The 13,803-nt window shown below is 41.7% G+C and overlaps 1 protein-coding gene across 6 annotated transcripts in view; it reads left to right on the plus strand.

Annotated features, from left to right (window-relative positions):
• ZNF652 (zinc finger protein 652) overlaps positions 1-13,803 on the plus strand; it is a 71,987-nt gene that overhangs the window by 206 nt on the left and 57,978 nt on the right. For 2 of the 6 annotated variants that reach the window (XM_054460012.2, XM_054460015.2), the window contains exon 1: positions 33-389. The exons of 1 other annotated variant lie outside the window; for it this stretch is intronic. The gene's annotated coding sequence lies outside the window, so the exon portion shown is untranslated. Of the gene's footprint in view, positions 1-32; positions 390-10,840; positions 10,915-13,803 lie in introns of those variants that run through there. 3 more of the 6 variants (XM_063655970.1, XM_054460017.2, XM_054460016.2) reach the window with 2 other exon arrangements.

A 13,803-nucleotide genomic window follows, 5' to 3' on the forward strand; every position in this document is an offset into this window, starting at 1 on the left:
GAAGGGGCCGCGGGCGCGCGCGCGCGCGTCCTCGCCACCGCTCGCCTCCCTCCCTGCCCCCTCCGGCCCACACATCCACACACGCACACCCCCTCCCCTGCCGCCCGCCCCGCGCTGCCCGCCCCGCCGGCCCCGCTCGCCCTCGCGCGCTGGGAAGGGAGTCGCGAGACGTCGGAGTGGCGGCCACGTAGCGCTGCGGCGGCGGCGGCGGCGGCGGCAGCGGCCGAGGCCGGGTCTGAGGAGCGGCCCTGAGGACAGACGTTGGGCAGGGGGGAGGGGCCGGCCCAGCCGGCGGTTGTGACTCGAGCGCTGCGGCTGCAGGCCCCCGTCGCAGGGATGGACCGCCGAGGCGGCGGCCGGGGCGGCGGAGGCGGAGGCGGCCGGCCCGGGTGAGTAAGGGCCCCTTCCCCCACGCACTCGCCACCGTCGCGGTGGCGCCCCCGGCAGCCCTTCCTCTCCGCCGCCCGCGGGGCTGGCCCGGGCTCCGGGGGCCGGCGTAACCCTTCGCCGAGGCAGCTGCGTGCGCTAGGCCGGAGCAGCCCCCATCCGGCTGGGAGGCCCCGGGCGCTGAGCTCCTCAGGCACCCAGCTTGGGCTGGGGGCGCCCCGCAGCTGCCCTTTCGCCCCCTTCCTCCTGGACCCGGGCTTGGCTGCAGTTTTGCAGCGGGTCCGCTCGCCCCGAGGCCTGAGGGGAGGCTGGGGCGGCACTGGTTAGCGGGCCGAGGGGAGGTTTGCACCGGTCCTCCTGCTAGCGTTCTCCTGCCCTGCAGCTGGTGGCTTGCACCCACTATCTCCCCCGCCCTGCGGTTGCACCCAAACCTCCAACCCCCGGGAGTATTGTGCCGCCAGCAGATAAAATGCGTCTGATGTACACCCGCCACCGGCAGCCCCACACTCACCCCAGTGGGTAATGCAGACCTTTCTCCACCCCCACCTCCTCCTCCCCTCCAATCAGGCTCTGCTGAAGATTCTTAAATCGGAGACACCAAAGGTAGTGACACCCCCGTTACATCTCCACGTAACATGTTCATTGTCGAGGGATGTCTCCAGTAGAAATGATAAATGCCCCTGCTTCACCTCGAAGTCTGTCTTCAGGATTCGAGACCTTCTCTGAAAAGGTCCAGCTTTGATCACAACTAGAGCATCCCTCCCCCACAACACACAGACACACTCATACACTCACTCACTTCCTGATTGCCGAGCAGCCCCTGTCACCGCGGATCCATTGTCAGAAATGGCTTGTGCCAATCAAAGGAATGTGCTTGTGCCTTTGGAGAAGGGTGCTTTCCACATCCACGTTTTCGGGGTGTTCGTGCGTGAGTCTGCCTTTGCCCCCAGATTGTCCCCGTGTTCAAGCATCATTATCATAGTGTATCCCTTACATGCATCTCCCGTGGACCCTCAGGAACACCTGAGTGATGCTTTTTTCCCAGTTGATTAGATATGGTGTGTGTAAGTTTCTCCTATTTTGTTGTAGTGTTTGGGATCTATGATGAAGGCATAATGTATTCGTAGGATAGTATTAGGAAAGAATGTGTATTTTTTTTTTTTTCCAGAGGATGGCCAGGCCCGTATTGTTCTGGGAATGGCAACTAGCACACGCTTTGTTGACATGTGTGTGCTTAGGGATTGAGGAGCTGCTGTTGCTGGGATGTGTGGTGTCTGAGCTGAATACAGGTGATGTCGAGTAGGGCTGTTTTGTGAGTGGGGCTTGACACTGATTGTCAGTGGTGGCAGGCAGCTTGGTTGTTTATATCAGGACCGTGCACAGTATTCAGATAGATAATATCTTTAGTATAATTTTTTTAAACTGTTCACTAAGTTTTAGTGATCCTGGAACTGACTTCAGTGGTTAGTAATCTTTGTTGGGGGTCATGGAAGTCTTTAGAACCGTCTTCTCCGTTAAATGGACCCAATTTTGTATGCCACTACAGTCAACTTGAAGCTGGTCCTGGGACTTCAGGTTAAGATCTATGTTATGCAAAAGTGAAAGGAACTTGCGTTGTGTGTTTTGTTTCGTTGGTTAGTTTTTTTTAAAAGGATTAGAGTTACATTATCTGGCCCTGAGCAATAAACAACAAAGTAGCTTATGCATGTAACCTTGTGTTTTTTTCTTTGATTAGGATAAGTTAGGTATTTGTAAATTATCATTTCCTCGTCTTCCTGTAAAAAGGAAATGTATGTGAGAGTCTTTCAGAAAAAGTTAAAACTAGAGTCAAAATAATTTGTTTAGACTTGACCAATTGGTAATGTATGTTCCTGGCACCAGATTCTAAATGAAGCAAATTTCAACAGCAAAGTCCAAGGTCTGTTTTATAATGCCTATACTGAATCTTTATGTGTTGGCTGAAGTTGATCTGATCTCTTAAAAGAAGGCTATATCATTCTCATAGCGGTGTACCTGCTCCATAAAAAGGATTTTTTTTTCAACTTTGTTAACTGTGATTTCATGTCTTAATGGGGATGGTGCCGTCAAAATCATTCATTTGGAAATTTTGTTTTAATGGAAGGATTTTAATTGTGGTTAGGGAATTCAGCCTCCATATATAGAATCTGGGACTGAGGATGAACTTTGCACTATTCTATCAATAAGCAGGTGACAAATATCAGCTATTTTTGTTTAAATTACTCTGCACCCAGCTTTTGCCTTTCGGTCGTATTGCAATCAGGAGATATTTATTCCAGCTTGTGATAGTGTTGGAATGGATCGTAATTTTAAGCACAGTACCGGCTCTTTAGGAGCTTACGATTCTGCCATTATTTTTCACTTAAAAAATCCTTTGAGACCTTCCTATTCTTTGCATCTGGGGGGTTCTGAGAAGCTAAGGAATTTATATTAACTGGCACTTTGGAAGGTAAGGGAGCCTTGGAATCTTACCTATAGAACCTGTTCCATACACCTGAGGAATAGCATTTATTCTACTAATTATGCAGCCTGCCCTATAAGTTTGAAAGCATGCTGAAGTTGCAAATACTGCCTTTTTTATTATCTCATAAACATGCTGCCAGTGCTTTATATTACACGTTATATTTTTTGCTCATGTCATGCCTGAAGTTTTACTGTCAGAAATCATTTGGCTATTCTAAACCCAAACCATTTCAAAGTTGCAGGTGGGTTACTTTTCTTTGTATATACTTTGTAGTATACTGACAGACCATTAAAATCTCAGGGGACAGCGTGCTTGCTTGATTTAGTATTGCAGAACCTCTTCTAAACCAGTCACTTACCTAGTTAAACACCCACACATCATGGAGCAGCTGATCATATAACATATACGGTTGTGAGAACAGCATTCTCTCCCTGCCAGATTCAGAACTTGGAAGCTGGAAAACAATTGCATAGCAGTGAAACACTTAAGGAGTAGTGGTGCCAGCAGTTCACTCTCATTAATACAAATAGCTTGCTTTAGTTTCTCCAACACTCTTCTTCAGACACCCTTCCCTTAGGAGGTTTCAGATCAGCAGCTCCTACTCAAGGGAAGCAGCACCTACTTTCTGCAACTGTGGTCTCAAGATCTGATTCGTGACACCCAGAACTGTTTCCATTTCTGTTCTAAGTATGGGAAGTAATCTCGTAGTGTGGTAAGAAAATACTTTTCAAGTCTGTAGAAAAAAAAGTTGATTAGTAATGCTACTGATGTGATTTTGTTTTTGAAAGTCTGAAGCCTAATGAAGCCTAATGTAAACTAGAATGTGAACTTTTGAAGTCACCCTTTTCTCAGGGGTTTTAGATAATTTTACCAAAAAAAGTGTGAATATAATCTTGAGTTTCATTTCCCTTGTTATAAAAAAGTCAGTTGAGAGACAACAACAACAACAAAAAAGTGGATTGTCTTGTATTTTGGACCATAGCCTTTAAAACTCGTTATTCTAAAGGGCATAACTACACCTCCTTGTTGTGAAGTCTTAGGTCTTGTGCTACCATTTTAGGTGTGATATTTTTCTCAGGTGTTGTCATCATTTCAGACAATCAGCACTTGAATTTACTTCGATAGAGGTGAATTGGTGCTGCGTTTAGTGACTTTAGCTGAAGAAGCCTCATGGAGATGATGCTTTGGAGGTAGGCATAACTAGATTTAAAACCCCCGCTCCACCATGTACTGGTCTTATGATATTGAACAAGTCACTTTGACCTCTCTGGCCTCAGTTTCCTCATCAGCAGAATGGAATTTGTTATGAGGATTAGAGATAATGTATGCAAACTCCTAGCAGTTCCTGGCATATGATCATATTAGAGACTCAATACATGTTAGGATATGGAGCATGTTGGAGTAAAACTACAGATCATTTTGTCTTATGAAAAGATTTAGAAGTCTGGCACTGCTATCTGCATTTTTTCATTTGTGCAGATTTGGGATGAAAAAATTGCAAATATTTGACTTGGAGCATACCTAAGTCTTGCAGGTGCAGTGTGCTTATTGGAACTTTGATTTGTTGCTCCATGGCTGGCTGAACTTGGTGGGGACAGTAAAATCTAGCTCCAAATTCTACAGTGCTACCCATAGGCTGTGCTTGTTTTAAGCCTATTCAGAGCTTATGTAGTGAAAGGGGTATTTTAGGACATTAACGTATCTCAATGGGTTCTGTGTCCAGAGTTGAATCACGTGCAAAGCCTTGTATAAATTTTCATGGTTAATGCAAGCCATAAAGTACTTTGTAGAATCAGTGGCAATATCAGTTGCTTATTTTAGTTATCTGTTTGTTTATATGGTAGTTATGTTTGATTTTTAAAAATACTTATGAACATTTTATCTAATACAATTTCACTTGTCTTCTGAGATTTTTATTATAAACTGCTATTGGGGCTATAGATTTGAGCGCTTTATGAATTTTTACTTTGGCAAGGGAAGGAAAGAAAAGTAGGGTCCCTTTACCTGTCAGATTTTATGAACTCTGCTTTAGGCCTGTAGATTATATATGTAGTTCCTTCTCTTGTTTTTTAGCCAGAAAGGCAGCTTTATGGTAAAGATGACATTATCTTTTTTTTTTTTTTTTTTTTTTTTTTTGAGACAGAGTCTCGCTCTGTTGCCCAGGCTGGAGTGCAGTGGCGTGATCTCAGCTCACTGCAACCTCCTTCTCCTGGGTTCAAGCAATTCTCCTGCCTCAGCCTCCCAAGTAGCTGGGATTACAGGCCTGCACCATCATGCCCTGCTAATTTTTTTGTATTTTTAGTAGAGACGGGGTTTCACCATATTGGTCAGGCTGGTCTTGAACTCCTGATCTTGTGATCCGCCCACCTCAGCCTCCCAAAGTGCTGGGATTACAGGCGTGAGCCACTGTGCCCAGCCTCTTTTTTTTTTTTTTTTTTTTTTTAAAAAAACATAGTTCAAGTGATTGATTACCTTGAAAAGTAAATGCAATTAGGGCCATGTATACAGTTTAATTCCATGCATACAGCTTTTAAAATAGGATTTCTTAGGTTACTATAGAATTAAATTATTCTGTAATTTGTTGCAGGATAGCATTGTGATAAGTCTGTGAGCCCACAGGAGTTACCTAGAGACTTTTCAGATAAGGTGGACACATCAGTAATACAGTAGGATTTACCTCAGGAGAATCTGCTAATCCTTATTTTCTTTTATTATTGAGCCACCTACAGGCTTGCCCATCAGTGGACTCAGTCACTAGTATTGGATTGCTGATAAAGAGGGATTGACATATGGTGGTCTTTGACTCACCTTAGATTTTGCAGTATACTTAAAAATCTTAATTTGGCCAGAATGTATAATAGCCCTAATGCTGTGTGAGCCCAGAATGACTAAACAAACAAAATTTAGGTGATTGATTTACTGTCATACATTTTGCTAAGTAAACTTTTTCTTTGTGGGGAGGGGTGTTTTTTTTGTTTTGTTTTGTTTTTGTTTTTGTTTTTTTCTTTTTTTTTTGGAGACAAGAGTCTTGTTCTGTCCCCCAGGCTGAAGTGCAGTGGTGTGATCTCGGCTCATTGCAGCCTCCACCTCCTGGGTTCAAGCAATTCTCATGCCTCAGCCTTCCCCAAGTAGCTGGGATTATAGGCATCTGCCACCACGCCCGGCTAATTTTTGTATTTTTAGTAGAGAGGGGGTTTCGCCATGTTGACCAGGCTGGTCTCAAACTCCTGACCTCAGGTAATCTGCCTGCCTTGGCCTCCCAAAGTACTGGGATTACAGGCATGAGCCACTGCCTCTGGCCTGTGTTTTGTTTTTGTTTTTAACTGTTATTTTTCCCTGGTTCACAAATCAAATGGCCTAGCAGATAGCTGGTTTCTTCTGTTAGTTCCTTGATAAACCAGTGAGTGTGTGACGAGTTGGGATTTTGGGGAGAGAATAAAAATGGGAAAGAATGGCTACACAGCCTGATTTCTTGGTCTTTACTGTGCATGTGGCATCAGAGAGTTATGACTCTTAGCTGGGTTAAATAAAGATACACAGTGTTGGATTATTCGCTTTGTCTTTTAATGCTAGTGCAGAATATAGTCTTTAATACATTTATACTTTTCAGCTTTGGAATTTTAATTCCATTTTTTGGGACTCGAGGGAACCTAGCTTCTTACAGAAAATGAAGGAACACTTCATTTTGAGCCTTATGAGAAAAATCTGGGTACTAGGCTCGGCTCTGCCATCAGCTAGCTGCTGACTTTAGAGGAGCCAGTTAACTTTTCTTACAGAAAAGTAGGGAAATCATAGGTGTACAGTTTGATGAATTTTCTCTGTATAGTCAGTACCAAGAACAAGGAATTAGGATTAATGTCCCGATAGCCTCTCATGTCCTTTCCCAATTACTTCTCTCCCAAAGGTTTTCACCATCCTGAGTTCTGCAATCATAGAGTAGGTTTGCCTGTTTTTTTGAACTTTATGTAGATGGTATACATATAAACTTGTTTGTGTCTGGCTTCCTTAGCTTAAAATTATATTTACGAGATTTGTCCATATTGTTGTATGTAACAGTAATCTGTCCTCATATAAGCCATAATTATGTACATTGTATGTATATATTATAATTTATTTGTCCATTCTATCATTGATGGAAATTTGGGTTGTTTCTGATTTTTGGCCATCATGAATAATGCTACTGTAGTCTCTATATATTCTTTTATACTTAAAATTTTGATATACGTGAATGTATACCTATTAATTTTTTTTAAAATTTAAAATATACTCCCCAACTGATCCATAGGAAGATTGTAATATCCTATTTTTTTTCTTTTTTTTTTTTTTTCGAAGTGGAGTCTCTGTTGCCCAGGATGGAGCACAGTGGTGGGATCTCAGCTCACTGCAACCTCCGCCTCCTGGGTTCAGGCAATTCTCCTGCCTCAGCCTCCTGAGTAGCTGGGATTACAGGCACCTGCCACCGTGCCTGGCTAATTTTTGTATTTTTTAGTAGAGACGGGATTTCGCCATGTTAGCCAGGCTGGTCTTGAACTCCTGTCCTTACGATCCACCTGCCTCGGCCTCCCAAAGTGCTGAGCTTACAGGTGTGAGCCACTGCGCCTGGCCCTGTAATATCATATTTTAAACGAAATAACGAAGTATTTAGTGGGGGAAAATAATTTCAAACCATTTTTTAGTACATTCTCAAAGACCTAGCTTGGATTTTCACAATATTAAGAGAATTCCCAAGTCAACCTAAGAGCAAAACCTGTATACTTTTATCCTTAAATAAAGAGGGGCTAAAATGATGGAAAATGTCTTTAAAATGATTATAACACTTGAGGGATTTGTTTTGTAGATACTCTTTTTTTTTTTTTTTTTTTTAGTTGGTGTCTCGCTCTGTTGCCCAGGCTTCAGTACAATGGTGCAATCTCGGCTCACTGCAACCTCCGCCTCCCGGGTTCAAGCAATCAAGCAATTCTCCTGCCTTAGCCTCCCAAGTAGCTGGGATTACAGGTGCCCGCCACCATGCCCAGCTAATTTTTGTATTTTTAGTAGAGACGGGGTTTCACCATATTGGCCAGGCTGGTCTCGAACTCCTGACCTCATGATCTGCCCGCCTTGGCCTCCCAAAGTGCTGGGATTACAGGCGTGAGCCACCGCGCCCGGTCACTACTAATTATTTTTATTTTTTAATTTATTTTTTTATTTGAAACAGGGTCTCACTCTGTCACCCAAGCTAGAGTGCAGTGGTGCCATCTTGGCTCACTGCAGCTTTCACCTCCCAGACTCAAGAGATCATCTCACCTCAGCCTCCTGAGTAGCTGGGACTACAGGTGCGCACCACCATGCCTGGCTTCTTTTTGTATTTTTTCCCTCACTATGTTGCCTAGGCTGATCTCAAACTCCTGCTGAGCTCAAGTGATTCTCTTGCCTTGGCCTCCCAAAGTGGGAGTGAATACAGGCGTGAGCCACCGTGCCCAGACAAATTTTTTCTTTTACTGTCTCATTTCATAATATTGAAATCACAATCCCTCCTGAATTATTAAATTTTTTTATTTAATGTAACTTTTATAAGTAACATATTTAAACTTTTTACAACCCCGAAGTTCTAAACAAAATAGCAACATGAATAACTTACTTAAAATAGTTCATCTTGTTTTGAATATTTTGGAATTTGGAAGACCTGTCAATCAATTGGTTGATGAAATTGTATGTAATTGTATGTAGCCATGCTCTTTAATACTGCCAATGTGGCCGGGTGCAGTGGCTCATGCCTGTAATCCCAGCACTTTGGGAGGCTGAGGTGGGCAGATCACTTGAAGTCAGGAGTTCGAGACCAGCCTGGCCAACATGGAGAAACCCCATCTCTACTAAAATTACAAAAATTAGCCGGGCATGGTGGTGCATGCCTGTAATTCCAGCTACTTGTGAGGCTGAGGCATGAAAATTGCTTGAACCTGGGAGGTGGAGGTTGCAGTGAGCCGAGATTGCACCACTGCTCTCCAGCCTGGGTGACAGTTGAGACTCCATCTCAAAAAAAAGAAAAAGAAATAAGCTAGGTAACTTTCAGAATAGTAATGGTGTTTTATATATGAAGATTTTAGAATAAGTTTTAGTGGACAGGTCTTTTTTTTTTTTTTTTTTTTTTTTTTTTGAGACGGCGTCTTGCTTCCATGACCAGGCTGAGGTGCAGTGGCGTGATCTCGGCTCACTGCAACCTCTGCCTACCAGGTTCAAGTGATTCTTCTGCCTTGGCCTCCCGAATAGCTGGGACTACAGGTGTGAATCTTTTTAAAAATAAGTTATTTATGGTCTGCTGGTGGCTAAAGCCAAATTATCTTGGAATATAGCTTTTATCTGAAAGGTTATTCACAAAGAGAAAAAGCCTTTTTATATATTACACAGCAGAGACTTAGCAGTATAGTTTTCTTAAAAGTAGATACATTTTTACCTTTTTCCCTCTTTCTCTTTTATAATTTTTATTTTTGTGATCTTAATGTGTGTCTTACCCTGCTCTAATAGAATATAATTTGGTTCTTTGAGATATATTTAAAGCTTGTATAATAGAATAAGTTAAGAAACTATTGCTAAGTGAGAAAATGTTTAAATTAAAATTTGGAAATGATATGCATAGTAGAAATTATCGAATTTCATATGGCTAATTTCTTCTTGTTGTATTATGGTAAAGAAATAAACACTTCTGCATGTATTATAATTTGTCACGTATTATAGTTAATATCCAAAAGGTAGTTTGTTCTGCCTTCCAATCTCTCCTCAATCCTTTCATCACCTCGTATGGAAAGTTAGATTTTTTTTTTAGATATTTTTTATTTCTTTAAAGATGATTTATGTTTGTAAGACCAGGTGGTGCACTGTGTACTAAATACATGTCCACAGAAGCCAACTGTTGCAGGGCTGGACTGTTCTAAATCTAGAACTGTTGTTTATTTAATTCCCTCTAGCAGTATTTCTCAAACTTTTTGACTATGATCCACAGTAAGAAGCAGTGCATGCGTGCCCACACATATTCACATTCATACCTACACCCACAACTGAAACAAAAACTTTGAGACAGTACTTACTCTTACTGTGAGGCAATCTGTTAGAATTTTTATTCTGTTTTATTTCATTTAGAAAAATTGGGTTGGTACGGGCACTTTGAAAAAAACACTGCCCTATATAGTGCTTAACAAAATATATTTTCCCAGGAGGTGGAGGTTGTAGTAAGCCGAAATCACATCACTGCACTCTAGCCCGGGTGACAGAGCGAGACTCTGTCTCAAAAAAAAAAAATTAATTTAAAGAATTTGGCTGGGTACAGTGTCTCACCCCTGTAATGCCATCACTTCGGGAAGCTGAGGCAGAAGTATCACTTGAGTGTAGGAGTTTGAGACCAGCCCGGGCAACATAGTCAGACCCGTCTCTACAAAAAATAAAAAAATTAGCCAGGTGTGGTGTAGTCCCAGCTACTCAGGAGGCTGAGATGGAAGGATCACCTGAGTCCAGGACGTGGAGGCTGCAGTGAGCCAGAATCATGCCACTGCATGCCAGCCTGGTGACAGAGTGAGACCCTGCCCCCCCCCAAAAAAAAAGAATTTGAAATTTATAGGTATTTCTGGCTTTTAGAAACCAGAGACTGAGTAAATAATTTATTTTTTAAGTTAATATACAGTAAAATTGACATTTTGATATTCATACAGTTCTGTGAATATCAATTTGTATAACCACCACCACCACAGCCAGGACACAGAACAGTTCCATCACTCCAGATAACTCCCTCCCACTGTCCCATTGCACTCATACCCTCCCCTCACCCTGGGCAACTATCGATCTGTTGTCACTGTAGTTTTGTCTTTTGCAGAATGTGACATGGACTCATATAGTATGTAACCTTTAGAGACTGGCTTCTTTTACTCATAGTAATGCCGCTGAGATTTTTCCAAGTATTTGGGTTTATCAACAATTTGTTCCTTTTTATTGCCAGGTAATACTCCTTTGTATGGATATACCACACATCACTTACATCCTTAACCATTTGAGGGACATTTGGCTTCCAGTTTCAGGTGATTATGAACAGAGCCACTGTAAACATTCATGGCAGGTTTTGGGGTGAATATGTTTCATTTCTTGTGGGTAAATACCTAGGAGGGGGATTGCTAGGTCATATAGTATGTATCTTTAACTTACAAGAAATTACCAAACTGTTTCTGCATCCCTACTGGAAAGACATGAAAAATTATACTTTTTCCACATTTTTGTCAGCAGCTGATACTGTTAATATTTTTATGTAGGAATACTTCATTTTGAGCCTTATGAGAAAAATCTGGGTACTAGGCTCGGCTCTGCCATCAGCTAGCTGCTGACTTTAGAGGAGCCATTTAACTTTCTGAACCTCTTTTTTCCTCATCTCTCATATAATAGGTTTATCTTGGATACATTATAAGTTCTTTCAGCTCCCAAATTCATTGATTTGGAAAGGTTAGTCCTTGGCAAGAAGATGAGAGATTTATTTGCTTGTGAAAAAAAAAAAAATCTATTGACTGATCTTCTCAACTAAAGTATAAACACTATTAGTAGTGTATATATTTACAAATGGAATTTATATGAAATAACTTGATATTTTAAGTTACAGTTTGTCCATTGGAGTTAAACAGTATTGTGATGGTGTATATTATATCTGTAAGCTAAAATTATACAGCTAATATTGCAGTTAACATTGACAACCTGTGAACTTAGGGTCTTTTGGCTGGTGGCTAACTTTTTGTTTGTTTTTTTGTTTTTGAGACAGTCTTGCGTTGTCACCCAGACTGGAGTGGTGTGATCGCAGTGGTGTGATCCTAACTCACTGCAGCCTTGAATTCCTGGGCTCAAGTGATCCTCCTGCCTCGGCCCCCTGAGTAGCTGGGCTTACAGACGTGTGCCATGGCACCTGGCTAATTTTTGTACTTTTTCCTGTATAGGTGGGCTCTCACTGTGTTGCCCAGGCTGGCCTCAAAACTCCTGAGCTCAAGCAGTCCTCCCACCTCAGCCTCCCAAAGTGCTGGGATTACAGGCATGAGTCACTACATCAGACTACATGCTTGTTTTAAAACTAAGGATTCTAGAAAAATATGAAGAAAAAAAAGTATGGCCTTTTCTGCCTTTACTTCTGTCCTGAGACATCTCTCAATATGAGTGCACATGTATATATGTATGTCCGTGGTTTTGAGTAGTGAAATTGCATGACACCATCCTCACATGTTCTTTAACCTTTTTTATATGGTCGTATTTCTATGTCAGTTATTATAAATCTGCATCATAATTCAGATGGCTATACAGTTGCCTGTGTCTGTATGTACCATTATTTATGTTATAATAAATAATGCTATAATGAATGTTCTTGTATACACTTTTTTTATACTTACCATCTTCTGGTGGTGAATTCTTCAATGGCTACATCCAAAAATATGCACGTTTCACAGTTAGGAATAAGTGCTGAATTCCCATAGTGTTATGATCTGTAATCAGCCATGCCAGTTAATGTCGGAAGTCAGTCAGGTTTTCTTGGCATTAGCCAGTTTGGGATTTGTGCCATAAAGCATACTTACATGTGTTTGTACGTGGATTCTGGTGAAAAAACCAAGTCAATTTGCTAATTGGTAGTCTTTACCAAGAATCCTGATAATGTCTTAAAACATCGAAGTTTAAAATATATATAAATATTTATATAAAAATATGTATATGTGTGTGTGTGTGTGTATATATATATATATATTTAGACAGAGTCTTGCTCTGTCACCCATACTGGAATGCAGTGGTGTGATCTTGGCTCACTGCAACCTCTGCCTCGGGTTCAAGCAATTCTCCTGCCCCAGCCTCCCGAGTAGCTGGGATTACAGGCATGCGTCACCACGCCTGGGTAATTTTTGTATTTTTAGTAGAGACAGGGTTTTGCCATGTTGGCCAGGCTGGTCTTGAACTCCTGACCTCAGGTGATCCGCCTGCCTTGGCCTCCCAAAGTGCTGGGATTACAGCTGTGAGCCACTGCACCCAGCCATTTTTTAAAAGTCTCACTTTTGAGGAAAGTAAGGTGATAAAGCAGCCTGCCTTTTTAAATCAAAGAAAATCTGTTAATTGAAGTGATTATAACTCAGTTTATGCTATTGCAATAAGTTCTCTTTACAATTTTTTTTTTTTTTTTTTTTGAGGCGGAGTCTCTCATCTCTGTCACCTGGGCTGGAGTGCAGTGGCGCGATCTCGGCTCACTGCCACCTCTGCCTCCCGGGTTCAAGCGATTCTCCTGCCTCAGCCTCCCAAGTAGCTGAGATTACAGGCATGCGTCACCACGCCTGGGTAATTTTTGTATTTTTAGTAGAGACAGGGTTTTGCCATGTTGGCCAGGCTGGTCTCGAACTCCTGATCTCAGGTGATCTGCCCGCCTTGGCCTCCCAAAGTGCTGGGATTACAGGCATGAGCCACCTGCCCAGCTTACAAATTTTTTTTTTTTTTTTTGGAAAATCTTAAATTTACAGAAAAGTTACAAGTAGAGTGCAACTCTGTACTCATAAACTCCTCATGGTTTCTTTTGTTAAAGTCATAACCATAGTGCGTTTCTCAAAACTAAGGAACTGACATTGGCATATTACTATTAACTACACTTCATATTTAATTCAGATTTCATTAGTTTTTCAGCTAATATCCTTTTTCTATTTGGAAACATCTTAAGCTTTTAAACTCTATTCTGAAGCCTGAATATCTGTTCATGGATTCGCTTTGGTTATAACATAGATTGTACATATATATGTACTATATATAATGTAGCTGGATCTCTGTATTTGTTTAAACAAATGTAAGTTATCTTTGACATTAGTATCTTTAAGGGTTATCTTTTGACATTCACAGAGAGTTCTGCCCAAGGCCATTTTAAGGTAGGGCAGAATTTTCCCCACCCTTCTTGTATTCCATGCAGAAAT

This window comes from Pongo pygmaeus, chromosome 19, assembly GCF_028885625.2.
Source record: "Pongo pygmaeus isolate AG05252 chromosome 19, NHGRI_mPonPyg2-v2.0_pri, whole genome shotgun sequence".
Classification (NCBI taxonomy): domain Eukaryota; kingdom Metazoa; phylum Chordata; class Mammalia; order Primates; family Hominidae; genus Pongo; species Pongo pygmaeus.